This window comes from Cynocephalus volans, chromosome 2 (genome assembly GCF_027409185.1).
Source record: "Cynocephalus volans isolate mCynVol1 chromosome 2, mCynVol1.pri, whole genome shotgun sequence".
Taxonomy (NCBI): domain Eukaryota; kingdom Metazoa; phylum Chordata; class Mammalia; order Dermoptera; family Cynocephalidae; genus Cynocephalus; species Cynocephalus volans.
The window spans coordinates 196332415-196353662 of NC_084461.1; the positions used below are offsets into that span (position 1 = coordinate 196332415).

The following is a 21248-nucleotide window of genomic DNA, read 5'->3' on the forward strand; positions in this document are numbered from 1 at the left end:
TGGGTGTGTTTTGGAAAGTGGGACAGGCTTGTGTCACTGGGAGCTAATAGGATGATGATACCTCACATTTGTATTATGCTTTAAGATCCAGAAAACTTACATTTCTATAATCAGAACCCCCTGAGGTAGAAAGGCAGATGTCATCCCCATTTTACAAAAGAGGAATCTCAGATTAAATGACTTGCCTAGGGTCACATGACATGACTAGGATGTAGTAAAACTGGTATGTCTAGAACTCTGGGCTTCAGTCTTCAAGTCTAGGACTTATGCCCACATCACTAAAAGAATTGCCCACATCTATGTTAATGAGTGCTTTTTTTAATTTAGCGTACACTTTCTCTCATTTGCTTTCTTTTTCTCCCTTATAAGTACTTCTCGTTGCATTTCACCCCCAGGTTCTTTTTTTGTTGTTGCTATTTCCCACAGCAACTGAGTGATGAGAACATTCTGGACGTAACAAATACCCTCTCTGTTTCTAGGTATGAGTTTCGGTCTTAAAGGATCAAAACCTTGGACTTGACCAAATTTCAAATTTCTCTTAAAAAACATGTTTCCAGTTATGAATTTAGAACCTACTGAGTAACCTTTTTTGGTTTTGGTTTTCATAAATTCAGCAGACATTTATTGAGGACTGACTACCACCTAGAGGCAAGGCATCAAGCTATATATTTTTTCCCAATATTTTATTCTAAAAATTTTCAAGGCTGGCCATTTAGCTCACTTGGATAGAGCATGGTGCTGATAACAAAAAGGCACCAAAGTCAAGGATTTGGATCCCCATAACAGCCAGCCACCAAAATAAATAAATTAATTAATTAAAGTTTTTAAATATCCAAAAAAATCAAAAGAATTATTCAGTGTATTAGTCTGTTTTTGTTGCTTATAACAAAATACCTGGAACTGGATGATTTTTATTTATTTATTTATTTATTTTTTAAAAATGACCAGTAAGTGGATCTTAACCCTTGGCTTGGTGTTGTCAGCACCACGCTCAGCCAGTGAGCAAGCCAGCCATCCCTATATAGGATCCGAACCCATGGCCTTGGTGTTATCAGCACCACACTCTCCGAGTAAGCCACGGGCCGGCCCTTGTAACTGGGTGATTTATAAAGAAAACCAAAATGTATTGCTTAGTTTCTGAGGCTGTGAAGTCTGAAGTCCATCTGGACAGTGACCCAGAAGCCTCACATTGCAAGGTGGTAGAAGCAGAGAGAGCAGAGACAGACTCTCCTCTTTTTTTAAAGCTCCCAGAACCACACCCCTCACCACCATTTTTAATCCATTCACTACTTCACAGTCCTACAATCCAATCACCTCTTCAAGGCTCCACCTTTCAATTATCATAATAGGATTTCCTGCCCTCTTAACAGTCACAGTGGGAACCAAGTTTCTAATACATAAAACTTGGGGGATACAATTAAAGCTTCAGGGAATTGGGGGGAATATAATTCAATCCACTACATGCAGTAACCACCATATACCCATCACCTATATTTTACAGTTAACATGTTACTTTGTTATTTTTTAATCACATCTATTCATCTGTATTCATTCATCACTTCATCTTATTTTGTGATGGATTTCAAAGTATTTGAATACATCAGTACACTTAACTCCTAAGTACTTCAGGATGTATATCATTACCTAGAGTTCAGCATTTGTTTATAGTTCCCTTTCAGTTTTTGTATTTAACTTTTTGTGTGCTGGGCATATGATAGATGCTTATCAAATATCTATTAAATGCTTGAATGACTCAATCACATGAAAAAACAAGAGAGAGAAGACTGGAGTCTGCACGTTCATGAAAGTGGTAGAGTCCTGTGGAGTTAGAAAAGGCCGTTTCATGTCTGCTGTCTTGACAGTCTCAAAATAAAATTCCTTCCACCATATCTTCCCTTTACCCTATTACACGTATACAGAACCCCACATATTCCTGTGTTAGAACATTCAACTCTGAGAGGCAAAACATTCCATTCTCAGAAGGCAGGAAGAAGGAATCTTTTAGGGAAATGAGGCCAGAATAGGTTGGTGTTCCCCTTCCTGGTAGTGATGAATTTAGTTGCTTTGGGATCATGAACAATGATAGAAACAAGGAGCAAGCAGCTGGCTAGGATTTAAAGGGAGTGTTTTTATTTTTTTATTTTTTGGCCTAAGTATCTCATACATGCAGTCCTGTCACTTTTAAAGCTGACTGATGGGTTAAAGAATTAACAGTTTCTGCCTGTCTAAATTCTGCCCATTTTCCAGGATGAGCTGATATTTCATCTCCTCCATCTCCATTCTAACACACAGTGATTGCTTCATTTTCTGAACTCATTTACTTGGCACGTATTATTCACCGACTTGGGAGATTTTGTTTTTCATCTAGCCTTTTATCATTACAAAAGCAGTACATGTTCACTGAAAAAAATTAGACAATAGCGACAAGTCAAATAATTAAAAAATTAAAACATCATATTTCTACCTTCCAGAAATCACCACCTAAACAGCTTAATGCAAATTTTTAGGGACATTCCTTTAGACATATGTAAATACATCTATAAATCTTTGAAACTAAAATATATAACATGTTGTATGTACTATTTTGTAACCTGCTTTTTAGATCAGTAATCTCCGCCTTTCCACTCCAGTAATTTTTCATTACTGTAATTTCACATCATATTCAAATTTCCCCAGTTGCCCTCAAAAGATGTCCTTTGCAGTTGACTTATACATGAGGACCCAGTTTAGGACCATGCATTTTGTCTGGTCCCTTAAGTGTTATTTATTCTAGTGCAATCCTCTTTTTCCTTTTTTAGGCCAGTGATGTTGAATAAATTGGGCCAGTTTTCCTGAGGAGAGTTCCAGCTTGTGAATTTGTCTGCTTGCTTCCTCATAGTGATATTTAGCTCATTCTTCTGTTCTCTCGTGTTTCCTGTTAACTGGGTATTACATATAAAACCTTGATGGATTCAGGCGAAACATTTCTAGCTAGAAGATATGCACTTCTGATGTTTTATATCAGATGACACATAGCTGGTTTTCCTTCCATCAGCAGTGCTGAGTTTGACTCCTGGTCTACGGTGATGACGTGAAATCCTGCATTGCTCAGTTTTGTTTTTCCCCTCTTGACAAGAAAAGTAACCTATGATTACTTTTAATAAAATACTTTTAATTGGGTTGTTTCTGTAAAGATTCTTCTTTCAACAGCACTGAGTACTGGAACACAATTTCTCATCCTTCTTAGTCATAGAGCATTTTTATGAAAATAGCATATCACCAATTAAATTTTCACATGTAACTTTTTACTGCATGGTTTTGGTCCATATAACTTGCTGTCCTGATTTTGGAAAATGAACCAGTATTAGTTGTAGAATAATAGAAATTAGACTTTATCTCTAAGAATGAAATTAGGAAGACTTCACAGGTAAGGGATGAGATCTGCCATCTGTAGAAATGACAAACTAAGAATTGTCTTTTTATGAGTACAGATTTAGGAACATGTAAAATACAATCAGTTACTTGAGTATAACTCAGAAAGGCATGACTGTACTATAATTTTTTAATTATGATATTAAAATTAAGCATAAAGGGGTTTGAGAGCTGTTGTCTGGCAGTAGGTCTCCTTCCGTGGAGTGGGAGCATTGAGCTTGAACAGAGGCATCTGGTCCTGGGCAGCTGATCCTGGGAGAGGGCAGGACATGTGACTTTATGACTCTGTTTGGGATGTAAGTTCACCCAAGAAACTCCCTTCCTGGGATTTTGTTTCACACGCCAGTTTCTCTCAAGGGAGACAGGGGTCAGCAAACTTTTTATTTATTATCTCACCATTGCTGGGGGTCAGGAGCCAACATGACTTAACTGTGTACACTGCACAGGGTCTCAGAACACTGAAGTCAAGATGTTGGCTGGGCCAGGTTCTCATCTGGAGCTCAGGGTCCTCTTCTAAGCTCATTCATGTTGTTGGCTGAATCCCATTCCTTGCTGCTGTGGAACAGAGGCCTGTGACTCTTAGAGGCTGCCCCTCTCCACAGATAGTTCACAGTCCAGCTGTCTACTTCCTCAAGGCCAGCAGGAGTGTAGCTCTCTGCCCCTTCCAGTTTCTCTGTTTTATTCAACCTTTAGATTTTTTAAAAAAGTATTGTCTGTCTTATCTCTCCACCCAGGTTAGAGCTGTGTACTTTTCCCCCATAGCTCTTAGCATAATTGTGTTCTTCACAAAGAAGATACTTGGGTTGTTTCTGTAATTGTTTCTCCAGATTAAGAATAAAAGAAAAGGTACCGCATGCTTACTGGGTACCAAGCACTGTGCTAGATCCTTTCTCTCATTTAATCCCCATGTCAACCCTATGTAGTATGTAGGCTTATCTCATTTCTTTGAAATGAAAAAAATGATGCTAAGAGATGTTAAATGTACTACTTAAGGTCACCACACACAGCAAACAACTGACGGAACTGGGATTCACATCAAAGGTGGCTGACTCTAAAACCCTGCTCTTAAACCCCTACCAAACTACTTATAAATGAAGATTTGAGGCATGTCCTTGTGCCAAAATCTTTTTAAAAAAAACATTTTTAAAACTGTGCATATACAGAAAGAGCATAAAACATAAACATACATATTAACGAAATGTTATAATAAAAGCAGACACCCACGTATCTACCACGCATGTCAAGAAATAGCGCCAGCACTGAGAAGCTATTACCCAAGCACAACCCTCTTCTTCCCCCCAGAGCAACCAGCACCCTGACTTTTACAGTAATCATTCCTTTCCTTTGTTTTATAGTACATTTTACCTGCTAAGTATGTATCTGTAATAATGCCATTTTGTTTTGCCTGTTCTGGAATTTTATATAAATGGAATCATACAGCATAAATTATTTTGTGTCTGACTTCTTTTGCTTACATTTTGGTTTTACAATTCATCCATGTTAATGTAGGTAGTTTAGTTAATCCATTTGCTTTGGTGTATTGTATTCCGTTGTATGAATATTAACAGCATGTCTGTTTTACTGGTGATGGTTGTTTATAGGTTTTAGATGTTAACAAATACTCCTATAAACAATGCTGGACATATATTCTGGTGTGCATAAGCACACATTTCTGTAGGTTATAAATCTAGGGAATTGCTACATATATAAGTCTTTGATCATTTGTCTGATTACTTCCTGAGGATAGATTCCTAGCAGTAAAATTAATGGAGCAGAAGGAGTAATCATGGAATGTGATTTCAGAACTTACGAATTTACTCCTTTATCAGTAGGATAGCTTTTATTCTAGCTTAACTCTTTCTGCTGCCCTGTAAACTAGGTACACTTTGTTAAGTTTGTGGAAACAAGCTATAGAATTAGTAAGCACTGTTCTTGTACTGGGAGCATTAGATTTGTTTTTCTCTAAATTTCATCTGGAAATGTAATTCTTTCATGCTGCCGAAAGCCTATTCTCTTGGGTTTATGTAGTAATTATAACCATATAATCACTGGCTGGAAAGCTTGGAACTGGTGAATCTCATTGCACAGAAATATCGTATATCAAAATTCATTATGGTCAAATGTATAATAAAGGAATTGATGCAGTATGCTTTATTTATTTATTTATTTTATTTCACTTTCCAGAACTTAAGTTCTATTGTTGAATGTTTTATTTACTTACTTGGGTTTTTGGTTTTTTGTGGTTTTTTTGGCGGCTGGCCAGTAACAGGGATCAAACCCTGGGCTTTGGTGTTGCCAACATCATGCTCTAACCAACTGAGCTAACCAGCCAGCCCAATTGAATATTTTAATATATGTGCCTCTGTGTTGTTGCTTTTACTTTAGCACGTGTGATACCTAATTTGTTCATTTACCATGTTTCATGTCCTGCCTAGAATGCAAGGCTGCATCTTATTCAGTGCTTAACATATTGCCTTGTCTATGGTAGATGTTCAGTAAGTGTTTGTTGAATGGTATTGGTACCATATTATTTGGAATTGTTGCCTTTGTTGTATTTGTGCTCTTTTCTAGTATGTTGGGTTTGTTAATGAATGATTATTTTGGTTTATGGAGTATCGTCTCTCTCACCTAGGAGCTCTGAGGGTGACGGTTTATTTGGAACCAGTTCTTTCTTGCTTGAAATAATTATTCTGGCATTTAAATGAGCCTCCATCTGGAGGCTCCAAATTTTCATTTCTATCTTTTAAGATTCTCCACTTCCAAGAATTTTCAGGCTTAGAAGATTGCAGTTCATTAATACTCTCCATCATGGCATTTCCAGATAGACATGGAATTTGACTGAGAGAAAGGAAGCAGAGAAGTTTAAACAGAACAGTGCTTCGCAGTGAGATAGCACTTTATACCTGAAAGCCTTCACAGACATTAACTAATCAATATTCCAACACCTTGGAGAAGTAAGAAATGGGTTTTTATTATATAGTTAATAATTGGGGAAAATGAGATATGCTTTTTATCTCTTAAGTTTTCCTGAGAAGTTGACATTACTTGGAAACAACTTTGTTTATTTGTAGCCTTGTTTATATAACACACTTCTACTTTTTTAAAATCTGAATTTGTTTTAACAGACTTGTCCTTTGACCCTCCATTTTTCTCAGAAGGAGATAACTGAGTCAACTTCAAAGCTTACTGGTTTCATTTCCACAAAACCAATCCACTAGGCAGTTTCCAGAGGTAGCAAGCTACTAACCTCAACATCCTTGGAGAAACAAGAACACAGAACAGATGCCAGCTCAGAACACTAAGTAAGCAGTGTCTAATTGCCCCTGAAGGGTGATCTGGCAATGGGTAGATAGTCTGTCCCATGTTTTTGCAGGCCAGAGGAGACAGAGGCCAGATTGCCTACAGGCATTGCTTATGTTCACCTGGTGAGCCAACAGCAGTTAGGAATGCAGTCCAGTGATAGGAAATCCCTGTCTTGTTCTTTAACCTATTTCCTATCAAGAAACATGCTTGAAATGCTTCTGTAATGTTCTATTTGCACAGAGAGCTAGCAGTAACTATACTTTTTCTCTCCCACTTGAGACAACATAGTGAGTGGGCATTTTGAATTTACTGTTAGTGATGTTTTTTGAAATAAAGGATTTACTTCATTACTTTATCACTAATAACAAATGGCTTGTAATGTATCTCACAATGAATCATCACCAAACACCAATATGTTCATAGTTAGAGCTTTGTATGTATTTTACTTTTTTTTCCTCCAAAATAGTACATGGACATTGTTAGAAGTCTTTTAGTACATCTGATTTCTTAAACAAACAACAAAAAAAACCCACAGCAGTCTCTCCCTTCCTACCTGCAGTTTTGTGGGTTTTTTCCATCGTTGATTTGCTTTAAATCATTTTTTGTTGACTGACTATTGTGAGTCAAGACCTTTCTGAATGCTGGGGAAGTTGCAAGAGAAGTTGAACCACCCTTTCCTTTGAGAAGCCTACAGTTTAATGCTAGTGATAAGAATTACTTTGGGAAAATAACTTATCATATTGGGAAAATCACGTAACCTCTTCAAAGTTCAGTTTCTTCTTCTTTCTAAATGGTGGGTTAATATTACTTGTCTGACAGATATTATGAAGACTTAATGAAATAATTTATGTGACAGCACTTAGCACTGGTGCCTGGCCAGGGTAAGTACTCAGTAACTGTTTTTTGTTTGTTTGTTTTAAAAGATGACTGGTAAGGGGATCTTAACCCTTGACTTGGTGTTGTCAGCACCACGCTCTCCCAAGTGAGCCATGGGCCAGCCCTAGTACTCAGTAACTGTTAATTCACCTTGCATCTAGAGAACCAGGCAAGACACTGTCATTAGATACTTAAATTACATGAAGGCCATTTTAAAAAATATTAATTGAGAGACAAAAAGCAAGAACTGAGAGCTTCATAAGGATGTAGGATTTAAAGAGACTGTAGGATTTAGATGATCAAGCTGTGGGTATTACAAGGCTGAGGAATGGATAGATTCTGATTTAGAGGAAGAGTTTGGGTGCCCCTACCCTCCCCCATTTTCAGGGAGTCTTACCAGCTTTTTATCCCCACATACCATCTGTGTTGCCTCCCCAGTGACTTCACAGTAAATAATTCTGCACCCAGTGGTAAAATCCTACAGGGCTAAGCCTTGTTAGTATTACTGCTGTTTCCATGGCAATCATCAGATTATGCATAATCTTGGTGAAGCAAGATTTGAGAAGTATTTTCATCAACAAATTCCTAGTTTTACTGGTAGAATGTCCTACTGGGGATTACACTACTTACCTGCTTTATCAAAATTTAAACTCTGCTTTTCCATATTTCCATGTTTGAACATTTAGTAGAAAATACTTTTAAGAAAAAAAAATCTTGGGCCAGCCCACAGCTCACTCGGGAGAGTGTGGTGCTGATAACACCAAGACCACGGGTTCGGATCCCATATAGGGATGGCTGGTTAGCTCACTGGGTGAGCGTGGTGCTGACAACACCAAGTCAAGGGTTAAGATCCCCTTACCGGTCATCTTTAAAAAAAAAAAAAAAAAAAAATCTTGCCATAGATTTTTTCTTTAAGGAAATAGCATTATGCTTGAATTCTGTTTGAATAGTTTGTACAAAATGAACATAACAAATAAGGTAAATTTGAAAGAGAAAAAAGGTTTTATATTTAATTTATGTAGAGTTTTCATGACTATTGATAAGTAATTTAGAGGCAAAGGTGAAAAATTGGCATGATTCATCTGCCAGTTTTACTCACATTAAAGGGAAGATTTAAAGATAAAATTGGTAATACTCAAAAATAAATTTTTCCTGCTGAAAACTGAACTCATTATATAATATGGGGATTTTACAGAATTTGTTTTGTTCCTTGTTATAGACAACCTTAAGTTGAAAATGAGTTAATATATACATGTTTTCCCTATAGTCAACAAATTTGTCTACTATGTACCTGGCATGGTTCTGAGTACTGGATTTATGGGAGCAAACAAAGCAAGGCCCTGACCTTTTGGAACTTATATCAAGGGCAGAGAGAGGAGCAACAACTTGATTAACAAATAACTATGTGTCAGGTATGATAAGTGCCACAGAAAAAAATTAAACAGAGTAAGGGACTAGAGATCAGCACAGGTAAGTTTAGGGTGAACAAGAGTCCTCTCTGATAAGATGACATTTGAGAAGAGATCCGAGTGAAGTGAGGGACCAGATCTTGTGAATATCTAAGGGAAGAGTGTTCAGTTAGAGGAGAAGCAAATGCTCAGATCTTGATGTAAGAGTATGCTCGGCAGGGCTGAGGACTGCAAAGAGGCCAGTATGGTTGGATCAAAGAGAATGCAGTAGATAGGAGATCAGAGATGGGCGGGGGAGGCAGGAATCTTGTATTGTCTTATAAGCCATAGGAATGTATTATATTTTATTCTGAGTGGGATGGAAAGCTGCTTCTGGAGGGTTTTGAGCAGTGACATGGTCTGACTTGGGCTTTTAAAGGATTGCTCTGCTGCATGGAGAATTGGCTATAGGAGCAAGGGTGGAAGCAGGGAGACCAGTTAGGTGATTGAACAGTGTAGGTGGGAGAGTGGAGGCAAGGAGAAGTGGTACAATGCTGGACATTTATTTCACTCAATTAATACTATATAGCACTTATATGCCAGGTGTTGTTCTAACAGCTTTGTAAATATCAATTCATTTCATGCTCATAACATACTCTAAGGTAAATACCAAAGGTAGAGTCCACAGGATTTGTGTATGGATCGGTTGTAGGGTGTGAGAGGAAAAAAGGGAATCAAGGATAATTCCTGTTTGGGGCCTGAAACTCCTAAGAATGAAGTTGCCCTCTCCTGAGAAGGGAAGACTCAGGAGAAGCATGTTTGGATGGAGACCCTAGAGATAGGATTTCAGGTTTTAGACATGTCGAGTTTGTGATACACATTAGCTATCCAAGTGGATATGTTGAGTAGACAGTTGGATATAGGAACCTGAAGTCAGAGGAGAGGTCAGGGCTAGAGATAAATTACAAAAGAGATCTCAAAGCATTCAGGAAGAAGTGCCAACTTGATGTCTGTTTTTGCTGCTAAACTTAACCAGAAATAGACATGAGAGCAGTCTTTTCCTTTGGGCATGGTAGTGTAGTAGCATTATCACTGGCGTTGGGATCAGACCTTGTGGAGTCCATTTCTATTGTTTATAACAAAGTGGGTAATTATAAAGAGATGAAGTTTATTTCTTACAGTTTCAGGATCTGGGCAGTCCGAAGTCCAGGGAACGTATCTGGTGAATGCCTTTTTCTTGATGGTGACTCTCCATAGCAACTCAGGGTATCACTTTGTGAATGGCTAAGCAAGAGACCTTTTCACTCACTCTCCTTTTAAAGCCATCAGAACCACACCCATTACCATCCATTAAACCATCAATGGAGTGATCCATTCAGGAGGGTAGAGTCCTCACAATCTAATTAATCACCTCTTTAAGGCCCCATCTTTCAATTACCATAATAGGATTTCCCACCCTAATAACACTGTTACAATGGAGATCAGGTCTCCAACACATGAACTTTTGGGGGACAATTTAACCCACAGCAGACCTGCGGTTGAATCCTAGCTCCATCATTAACTAGTTAAGTGACCTCAGTTATGTAACTTAATCTCTTCTGGCTTCAGTTTCTTTATAAGTGGAGTTAACAGTACTTATCCCATAGCATCATTAAGATAAAGTGAAATAACATATGTGTGTTGGCTAGAGCAGTGCTTGGACATAGAAAGTGCTTAATAAATCTTTGTTTTCTTCCTTTTTCTCAGGTTTACGTTGTTGCATTCAACCGAAACTAATAGAACATGAGCTTCTCTTCCAGGATAAAAGAAGTCTGAATTTATAGCCTACTCCCACGTACACTTGGGGGGCGGGGCTGGGTGGAGAGCTATTTAATGACAAACTCCAAAAGAGGATTTCAAATCCATTTCCTATCAAATGATAATGACCTTATAAAAGAAAGGACTGGGCCAGCCCATGGCTCACTTGGGAGAGTGTAGTGCTGATAACACCAAGGCCACAGGTTCGGATCCCTATATAGGGATGGCTGGTTAGCTCACTTGGGAGAGCGTGGTGCTGACAACACCAAGTCAAGGGTTAAGATCCCCTTACCGGTCATCTTTTAAAAAAAAAAAAAGGAAGGACTTTAGTGAGGTTTAAAGAGAGTACAGGGAAAGAAGTTGTGGGTTCTGAGTATTAAAAGATTCTGCATGCAAATGCAGGGTGAAGGTAAGGTAGAAGCATGGAGCAGCAAATTCATGGATCAGTCATGGGTAATTTACATCAAAGCCTAAGTAAATCTTCTTGAGCCATGGTGATGACCTATAGGAGGAAAGTGCCCTTTACTGGGGGTGGGCTATTTAAATCAAAGGGAATTATATCATTAATTCCCTGGTGATCCTGGCAGAACCTTGCTAAAGGGAAACTTCGGGGGTTTAGCTTAATCCCACTTATGTTTTGTAGTCATAGCTTGACTACCACAAAAAGTACTCACTTAAGGTGTTCAGATTTTATCTCATACAGTAAACATTTGAGCATGTACTATGTGCCATGCAGTTTATCAGGGAAACAAAAATAAATAGGAGATATAATTCCTGTCCTTAAGTCCTTCACAATCTAAGAGAGAAAACATATGGAAATCAACAAACGAGAGTGTGTGACATAATGGAGTATTACAGGACTGCAAATAATGTGGTAGTTTTATCTGAGGAGATTATAAAAGCAATACAGAAGTCACCTCTGAACTGGGCTGTTAAGGGTAAGAATTTATCAGGTGAAGATTTGAGATGTACATCCCAAAAGTACACCAGGAGTAAAGTCATGGAGGCATGTTCAGTAAATATGGCACTTTGGAGAAAAAGTGCCATAATTTGATTAATAGTCTTATTATTGTGGTAGGAAGAAGAAAGTAACTACCAATTAGGAAAGCAATTTTTCCCTAACCCTTCTCCAGCTCCAAACAAGAACATTTTAACTTTCTAACCTTTTTAGGTCTAGATAAGTCCCCGGGTGAGCCATATGACCAAAAGGGAAAAGTTTTCCCTTTTGAGAAGTTTTCTTTCTTTATTAGGATTAAACGTGGCAATTATTTTATGAGGGAATACTGCATGTGTCTAAGTGACATCACTTGTCTCCTAGTGAAGGACTCCTAAGTGTTTCACCCCAGCCCATTCCCACTGCTGTCCTAAATTGAAGTTTGCTAGGAAGAATGTCATTCACAGTATCTGCCTTCCCCCAGCCTTCCTATTTACTATGAGAAGGTTCTCAGTTTATTTTCCAAGCATTTCTATGCAATCTCCTTTTGAAAGCATACATATTTCACATTCCAGGAAGTCCATGGTACTCATAATATTTTGAACCCTAAGGGAACCAGGGAAGCCTGTTCCAAGGTAGTCGTGTTTTGGGGGACTATGTAGTGCCTCAGTTTAGCTGGACAGTAATTCTTTTGGCTTGGCTACATTTCCATACCTACTCCCCCATTTACCTGCAAGACCTTTCAAGGTTTCTCTGTTATTATTATACCACCATTCATGAATGAAAGAGTGCCTAAATTCTATGCCACTCTGCTGCAGTCCTAGGGCTGTCATTCTCTCTGTCTTCCATCAGTCCCTACACCAGATTTTCTTAGGCTCTTTCTTTAGGCTGTTTAAGGTCTGCCCCATTTACATTTAACCTTTTAGAGTTTTCTATGCCAATGACTTAAATATCAGATCTTCAATTAGGTTGCTCTTTGAGATTATTATGGCTGGTTTATAATTATGATGGAGATAAATACAACAACAACAGCAACACCTAACAGATAGGACTAGTACTAGTACACTAGTACTTACTATGTACCAGATACTGTTCTAAGCACTTTATATGTATTAATTTATTTCATTCACACAACCTTATGAGGTAGCTACTACTTTATCCTTATTTTATAAGTGAGAAAACTAAGGCACGGGAAGTTATGCAATTTGCCTGAGGTCATACATACAGTTAGGGAAGAAAGACTATGTTCTCTTCAGACCCTGAGTTTGGAAGACAGTTTTCACTCTAAGAACTGTGTCCTAATTCATCTCTGTATCCTCAGTTCAAAGCATAGTAAGTGAATGTTTCATTGATGTTGGAATTAGTGCAAAGTGCCAGGCCATCAAGTCAACAGAGGATTGTGTCATTTTAGTTAAAAACAAAAGAAAAAATAAGACAATACAGTGTATTGGGAATATCTGGGTCCTGCTTGTTATGTGAGTCCTGATAGAACATTTGAAAATAAAATGTAAAAATCTGTTCTCTCTGACTTCTGAAATATTTTTTATTAACTGGCAGTAGGGAGCTGACATTGAGTAATGGTCCTCTTTCAGAAACAAAAGCAGATTAACATTTGTCCTTTTTTCTTTTTCAATTAAAGCTTGTGCTGCCAGAGTTGCTGGTCTTTGATGCTGAGGGATTGTTTGTGATAATGATTAAAAGGATGATAATAACAAAACTGTTATTGTGCTCTAACTTTAAAGTTAATTCAAATAAAACAAAATTAGACATGGCCCCTAACTAGTGGGCATACACTGTCTAAATGTCAAAGAGCAACTTTTACACATGTCTCCTGGAAACAGTAATACATTGGCTTTATCAGGCATTCCTTTGCATGAGTAATAAGCAGTGTTAGAGGCATCAAACTTTCCTCATTCCAGGGGTGAGTTTTTAGCATCACCGAAAATCTTTTTTTTAAAAAAAAAAAAAAGCAAATGACTTCTTTTGCTCCTCAATCTTTCTAAGCTTACGCTTCCCGAAGTTTGTGCAATTATTGTATCATTATTCCCAGACTCATAATTATTAAAACTCATGATTTTTGTTCGTTACCAACACAATTTTTTTCTTTCACCTTTCTCCCTAGGTTGATATCTTATGAATTTACCTATTTTGGGAAAGTGAAAGTAGCTTTATTTTTTTCTGATTATTAGGATAATACAAACTCCAGCCAAAAGCATACCAAGAGAATGAAAAATCTGATAGAAAAATAAAGAAATATTTTGAATCAAAAGGAGATAATACATACTTCTGTAGAGTATTCAAACATTACAAAAAAGTAATTTTTCCAAAGTAAAAATTGCTGGGAATCTTATCCCCCATAGGTAATCACTGATAACATTTTGATTAATAACTTTCCAAGTATTCTTCTATGCATTTATACTCCTAAGTAAATATATACACATAATTTCATGTCAGTGGGATCAAACATGCTATTTTTTTTAACTTTACATTACACTGTTGAAATCTTTCCGTATTAATGCAGGTACATGTGTTGCATGTACTGTAACGTGTGTGTGTTCATGTGCTGTAATGTGTGTTACAGTACATCTCATTGCACTGATATACTGTTATGTTTTTAATCCACTCTGCTAACAGTAAATATTTAAACTACTTTCAATTTTTTACTTAAAAATAATGCTGTATTCAGTGTGATCCTCTCAGAAAAAATAATGCTGGGGCTGGCCGGTTAGCTCAGTTAGTTAGAGTGCAGTGTCATAACATGAAGGTTAAGGGTTCAGATCCCCATACCGGCCAGCCACCAAAACCAAAAAATAAAAATAAAAAAATAAATCAAACAATGAATTCCCAACTCCTTAAAAAAAAAGAATGCTGCAGTGAACATTCTTGTACATAAATCTTAGGTGCAACCACCACAAAAAAAAACCCCACAAATCTTTTGCCCATTTTAATAATTAGGTTGTCTTTTTATTGAGTTAGAGTTTTTTGTGTATTCTGGATGCAAATCAGATTTACAAGTATGTATTACAAATATTTTCTCCCGTGGCTCACTTGGGAGAGTGTGGTGCTGATAACACCAAGGCCACAGGTTCAGATCCCTATATAGAGATGGCCGGTTAGCTCACTTGGGAGAGTGTGGTGCTGACAACAAGTCAAGGGTCATCTTTAAAAAAAAAATTTTTTTTTTCTCCCAATCTGGGCCTTATAAATTCATTTTCTTAATGATGTCTTCTAATGTGTAGAAGTCTTTTTGATACTACCCATTGGGTTTTTATTTTAAATTATTATTTTTTATTTCTAGCTATCTTCAGTCTTTTTCAAATCTGGTAGGTCATGTTTTATGTTTTTCTGTTCCCTGAAGATATTTTAAATCTTGCCTTTTATTTCTCGAAACATGGTCAGCACGGTTGTTTTATAATCTGTATCTGTTAGTTTCAGGATCTGCAGTCTTTATAGATCTGTTTCTACTGGCTCTTGCTCATGAGTCCTTGTTTCTGTGGGTACATGTTTGGTTTCAGTTTTTTTACTGTAATTTTTTTTTTTTTTTTTTTTTTTTTAGGAGCGAATCAGATTTTTTATTCATTTTGTTTATTTCTTGCACTTGAAGTATTCTTTGAGGACATTCTTGGCTTGAGATTCTTTGCCATAGTCCTTAACAACTGCAACCAACCACTTTATAGGGTTTCCCTCTTTGTCAGTTTTACAAAGGCCTACCCATCCCCATACTTTCTTGTTTTCATCAATCTTAATTAGGTTTATTTGGCTGGTGTTCGGCACAAAGAGCCTCCACCAATTTGACATACATAAGCTCATCATAGTTGGATGCAAACTCACAAAGATGGGCTTGGTGCTTGTCTAAGGCTGGCAGCTTTGCGAATGCTGCGTGGTAGGCCATCATGGATGGGGGCGGTCTTCAGCATCTCTTGTAAAGCAATGTTTATATCCATTATATCTCCAGCAGCAATGCTTTCCTTGGCCATGGCAGTGGGTTACAGGTGAGGCTGAATCTTGAATGCACCCAAGCCTCTGCCTCCACAGTGACAGGGAAGGAGCAAATTTTACTCATTTTTATTGGAAAATTATTTGTGGAGATTATTTGATCTTTGGATTGACGGTACCATCCTCCAGAGGGGATTTCTGTTCTGTGATGTGTCTTAGAGGCACAACCAATCTGGTATTCAAAAGAAAAAGTTAGAAGAGAAGTTCCAAAAACAATAGAGATTCTCATCCTTCATCCAGCCCTCCCCCATATTATCTTATGTAATCATAGTATAATTATCAAAACCAGGAAATTAACATTGAGACACTCCTATTAACTAAAATCTGCATACTGACTGGAATTTTGCCAGTCTCTGTACAAATGTTCTTCTTCTAGTCCAGAATCCAGTCTGGGCTGCCATATTACATTTAGTTATCATGTTGCTTTTCTCTCCTACAGTCTCTTGACACAATTCCTCAGTCTTCCTTTGTTTTTCTTGAACTTGATTTTTGAAGAGCACTGATCAATTATTTTGTAGAAAGTTCCTCAGTTTGGTTATGTCTAATGTTTTGTCACGATTAGACTGAGGTTATGCAGTTTTGTCATGAGTAGCACAGAGGTGCAGTTGTGCCCTTCTCAGTACATAATACAGAGGAAGCATGGTGTTGATATGTCATTTTACTGGTGATGCTAACTTTGATCACTTGGTTAAGGTAGTATCTGCCAGGCTTCTCCACTGTAAAGTTACTCTTTTTCCCTTTATAGTGATAAATATGGGGAGAAACTTTGAGGCCATGTAAATATCCTGGTTCTCATTGTTAGAGTGTGGTAAAAACACACACTGAAGTGCATTTTCCTGCACTGTTACTCAGAAGCAATTGACAGAAAAGACTGACCTCCATGTCCCAATGTGTGGGGATTTCTCCCCACTAGCAAGCAAGCAATTCCTCAGTGGATACCAACTGGGTGTCCTCTAATTCAATTCCGATACTATCTACCTGGAGATAGTGTCAGATTGCACAGTGGGACTCAGTCCCACAAGACTGCCCTCAATTTTAGTGTCCAGACACAAGCTATAGGTTGTTTTACCTGTGTTTCTGACTGACTGGCTACAAATTGAGGTTCCCACAACCCCTTTCTTGGGTTTGATTAGTTTGCCTGAGCCACTCAGAACTCAGGAAAACATGTACTTATGTTTATTGGTTTATTATAAGGTTATTACAAAGGATCCAGATGAAATGATGCATAGGGCGAGGTACGGAGGAAGGGGTCCAAAGCTTCCGTGCCCTACATAGGAGCACCACCCTACAGGAACCTCCACATGTTCAGCTATCTGGAAGCTCTCTGAACCCTGTGTTCTTGGATTTTTATGGAAGCTTCATTACGTAGGCATGACTGAAGCATGGACAACCGTGTACAAATGTGATGAGATAAAAAGGGTATGATTTAACACTAGCAGCCTGGGTGGGAAACCCAGCAAGTCCTGTTTGTTCATATTCTTCTTGGCTGTTCTGTGCAGTGTTCCTTCCTTCTTGGTGTGAGGTGGCACTCCTTCTGAAATGCGGGTCTTATGACCTACAATCACATAAGGTAGGCCAGATAATTTCTTTATGGCCAACTCCAAGGCAGAAAGGCAGGGAAAGGTCAGAACAAGCCAGGAATCATGGATGAAAACCAAAATGTACATATCATAATGTCACACTCATCAAACTTTTATGCACTAATTTTAGCATTCACCCTCTAGTTCCTGCCTGCAACAGTTATTACTGTGAAGCTTTTCTGTTTCCATCATTGATTTTCTATTGATGATTATCTATGATAATTTTCTATTTCCATCATTCCTTCTACATTTATTAATTGGAATTCTTCTGTAAGGGAGAATATCCCTTTCCTCTCTACACTCCCCACCCCTTTATTTGTTTATTAAATTATTTATCAGTGTGGACTCCTGATTATTTATCTTATCATATGAATTATAACCCATTACTGTTATTGTTTATTGTTAAAAATGGTCCCAGCTTAGCCATTGGGAGCTCCTTCAGGTTGACTCCTGTGTCCATTTAGTGTGCCACCATCATTTTTGAGCACTGCCTTACTTTCCAGCACCATAAAATTTCCAGGCTCATCTTATATTTTTCCTGCCTAAACCCTGGAACAAGTCATTTCTCCAAGGAGCCTTGGTTCATTTATTAGAGAACAGTATTTAGAAACCAAAATCTGAGCACTAGGTGTGCCTATTGCTACTAGGGTGTTATTGTTTTTAGGCCCTCTCAGGAAAGCGCTAGGAAATAAATGTACTACACTAACATACTCATAAACACACATCTATATTTATTTCTCAGTCCTTCCAATTGTGTATGTATTAAAAACCGTAAGTTCATGCTAATATCATTGATTTCAGTCCAACACCATAGGATTCATTCTAGTCTTCCATCTTTCCTTATTTATAACTTCTTTTTCTGCAAGAGGAAAACCTTGTTCTCGTGATCCACAATATATTTACTTATTTGTTCAATTCTATTAAACACATAACAGTAGTTTCAGAATCAGTAATCCATACCCCTGTGAGAAACAAATTTATTAACTATGGTGTAATATCTGTGTATAGTTCCTTTTCTCTTGAACTTTACAGTATACAGTTAAAAGCCTGTTTTCCAAAGTTATTTAAGTTAGTTATTTCCTTCTTTACTCCATTCAAGTGTGGCTATGTCATTCAGTTATCATGCAGTTAGTTTTATTTGTTACTGTTTGTATTCCATTGGCTGGTTGTAATTATTTGCATACGTGAAACATTACCATAGCTCTACCACTACTTTGCCAGCTCTTTGATTCTTGTAAGAAGACTTTTCTATTAGCACACCATATTACCAGAAGTGAAGCCTTTTTTTGGAAAGGTATTAGTGAAAATCTTATTGTCTTTATTTATTTATTTTGAAAATCTTATTGTCTTTAAATATTAAGGAAAATATAAACACATGACATACTGCACTTACAGGCTTTACTTTTGAAAGACTTTTGTGGGGAATTGGCATACTCAAGTCTAGTGGAAACAGAAAACTATTTTACATTTTTTGCATTTGTTAAATCATCCAGTAGAAGGCTATCATTTTGAGTACTATAAATAATCAAGAGAGTTAAAAGAAAGCTTATCCTGTAATTATGCTGTTGATAGGTTCATGGCACCCATTACTGAATTTTAAAGTTTTTAATGGTAAAACCTTGAAAATCAGAAAATGTAGATTTTTGGTTAATTGGATTTTTGGTTAAGTAAAGGCTAATCAAAAACCCATTTTTTGGTTCAAATTTGTGTGGTTTTTCTTTTCTAAAGAATATTCATCTACCTTTCTGACACAGTTAGGTTGTCCAGTCCACTTCTACTTGGGTAAGTTCTACTACCACCACCCCAGTGACGTGTATTCATCAGTGCATTATAATTGCAAAATATGGGGAAATCCCAGGTGACTAACAATAAGGGAGTGGTAAAGTAAATTGTGACACATCTACTTGATGGAATATTATGCAGTCATATAAAAGTGATCATTAAGAAAAGTAATATTAAGGGCCAGCCCGTGCACACTCAGGAGAGTGTGGTGCTGATAACACCAAGGACATGGGTTCAGATCCCATATAGGGATGGCCGGTTAGCTCACTGGGTGAGTGTGGAGCTGACAACACCAAGTCAAGGGTTAAGATTCCCTTACTGGTCATCTTTAAAAAAAAAAAGAAAGAAAGAAAGAAAAGTAATATTAATATGGAAATGCTTTTGCATATGATTATAACTGCACACAAACTTGTGACACATATGAAAGATTAGGGGTGAATCAACAAAATGCTAACAGTATCTTTTTAAATATGCATATTCTGTGATGGGGTTTTGTTACATTTAAATTTAAAAATAAATTCAATTATTTTTAAAGTATCGTCCTAACACAACTGTTCTCAACCACAGTAAAGTACCAGTGTTTTAAAATAATTCACTCTTTGCCCTAAATTAGAACAAATTCAAGGTTGTTGCTCTAATATCACTTTCATTTTAATAAGCATTGTGAGAGAGAGAAAAGGGATAGAGAGGAAACACTATCGTGTTGAGACTAGGAGTATGGCTGTAGGGGCAACAGATCTGGTTGGGAATCTCAACTCCAACATATAGGACCTTAGGAACATGACTTACCCTCCATATCCTCAGCTTTAAATGGATAAGTTCAGATTACCCACTTCTTTATGTTATTAATGAAGATTGAATGTGATAATAAATATGAAGTGCTCAGAACAGGGTAAAGCACATAATAGATGTTCAGTGTGTGAACCATTACTGTAGCTGTCATCATCATCCTCATTTTCACTCTCACTGCCACCCCCAGGTGTCCATTATCCACCACACCTTGGCAAAAGAAAGACTGAGATTTACTTTCTCTTTTAAAATAAAACTCAGTTATTCAAACAGAGTATTAAAAGAGTAGCTCTTCCCTATGATAATTATAAGTTAATTGGTTCATTTTTTTTTCCTTTTGACAAATAAGTTAAATGAGTGCTCATATCCTTTCTTCCAGTTAACAAGAAAATGTATAGTTAACAGTTCTGCTTTGGACAGTTTAAACAAACCTAATCTAAATGTTCCATTGTGGGGAGATGTTCATGTGTTATTAATCATGTCAATAAGAAAAGTAGTCATGGAAGAGCTCTGCTCAGTGGGGAGGAAGTAATCTGTTTTAGATGGTACTCTGACCAAATCAGACATATGAGGGAGAAAGAACACACTGTCAGTTTGTTTTGCCAACGTGAGGATTTATTAAATAATAGTAACTCAAGTGCTCATATTATAAAAGGAGTTCATTTCAGATAGTTCAGGGATTATATAACTGTTAATCTTTCCAGCATTCTATAACAAAAATTATTTTTTGAATGTCTTCTATTTTCTTTTTCATCCAGTCTGTGTGCTATGAAAGTAAAAGAGACAAATTATTGAAGATATCAGAAATAAGTATTTAAAAGTTTAAAACATTTCATAATACTCAGTGGTGGCAAGGTATGGAGAAGCAGGAATATTTGTACTATCTGCAGGGGTATAAATTGATGGAACCTTTTTTGGAGGACAGGTTTGCAAAATCTATCAAAATGAATGTGCATATCCTTTTACCAAATGGTTCCATTTATGGGATTTATCCATTTACAGAATATTCTTCCACAAGCACAAAGATGGGTGAGCAAAGATATTTTTTGCTGCAATGTTTATAATAGTAAAAAAAATGAAACATTCTACATGTTCATAGAAGGGACTAGTTAAATTATGATATATTCATATTACTAAATACCAAATAACTGTTAAAAAGAATAAGGTAGGTCTACAGAATGAAATGGAAAGATGTTAAAATAGATGTATTTTTAAAGGCGAGGTTTTGGATAATGTTTTAGATAGATAGGTATAAATAGAAAATTCCTAGAAGGACTCACAAGAAAGATCTCTAACAGTGAACACCTCTGGAGAGTGGCGCTAATGACTAGTGAAATTTTTAACTTTCATTTTAATTCTTCAGTTCTCTTTAATTTTTTTTTTTACTTTGAA

At 37.0% G+C, this 21248-nt stretch overlaps 1 protein-coding gene and 1 pseudogene across 2 annotated transcripts in view; one reads left to right on the plus strand and one right to left on the minus strand.

Moving 5' to 3' along the window:
• The window catches only part of BICDL1 (BICD family like cargo adaptor 1), a 108441-nt gene that overhangs the window by 49155 nt on the left and 38038 nt on the right, over positions 1-21248 (plus strand). The gene's annotated exons all lie outside the window — the stretch shown is intronic.
• On the minus strand, positions 15295-15686 carry LOC134371010 (small ribosomal subunit protein eS12-like; annotated as a pseudogene).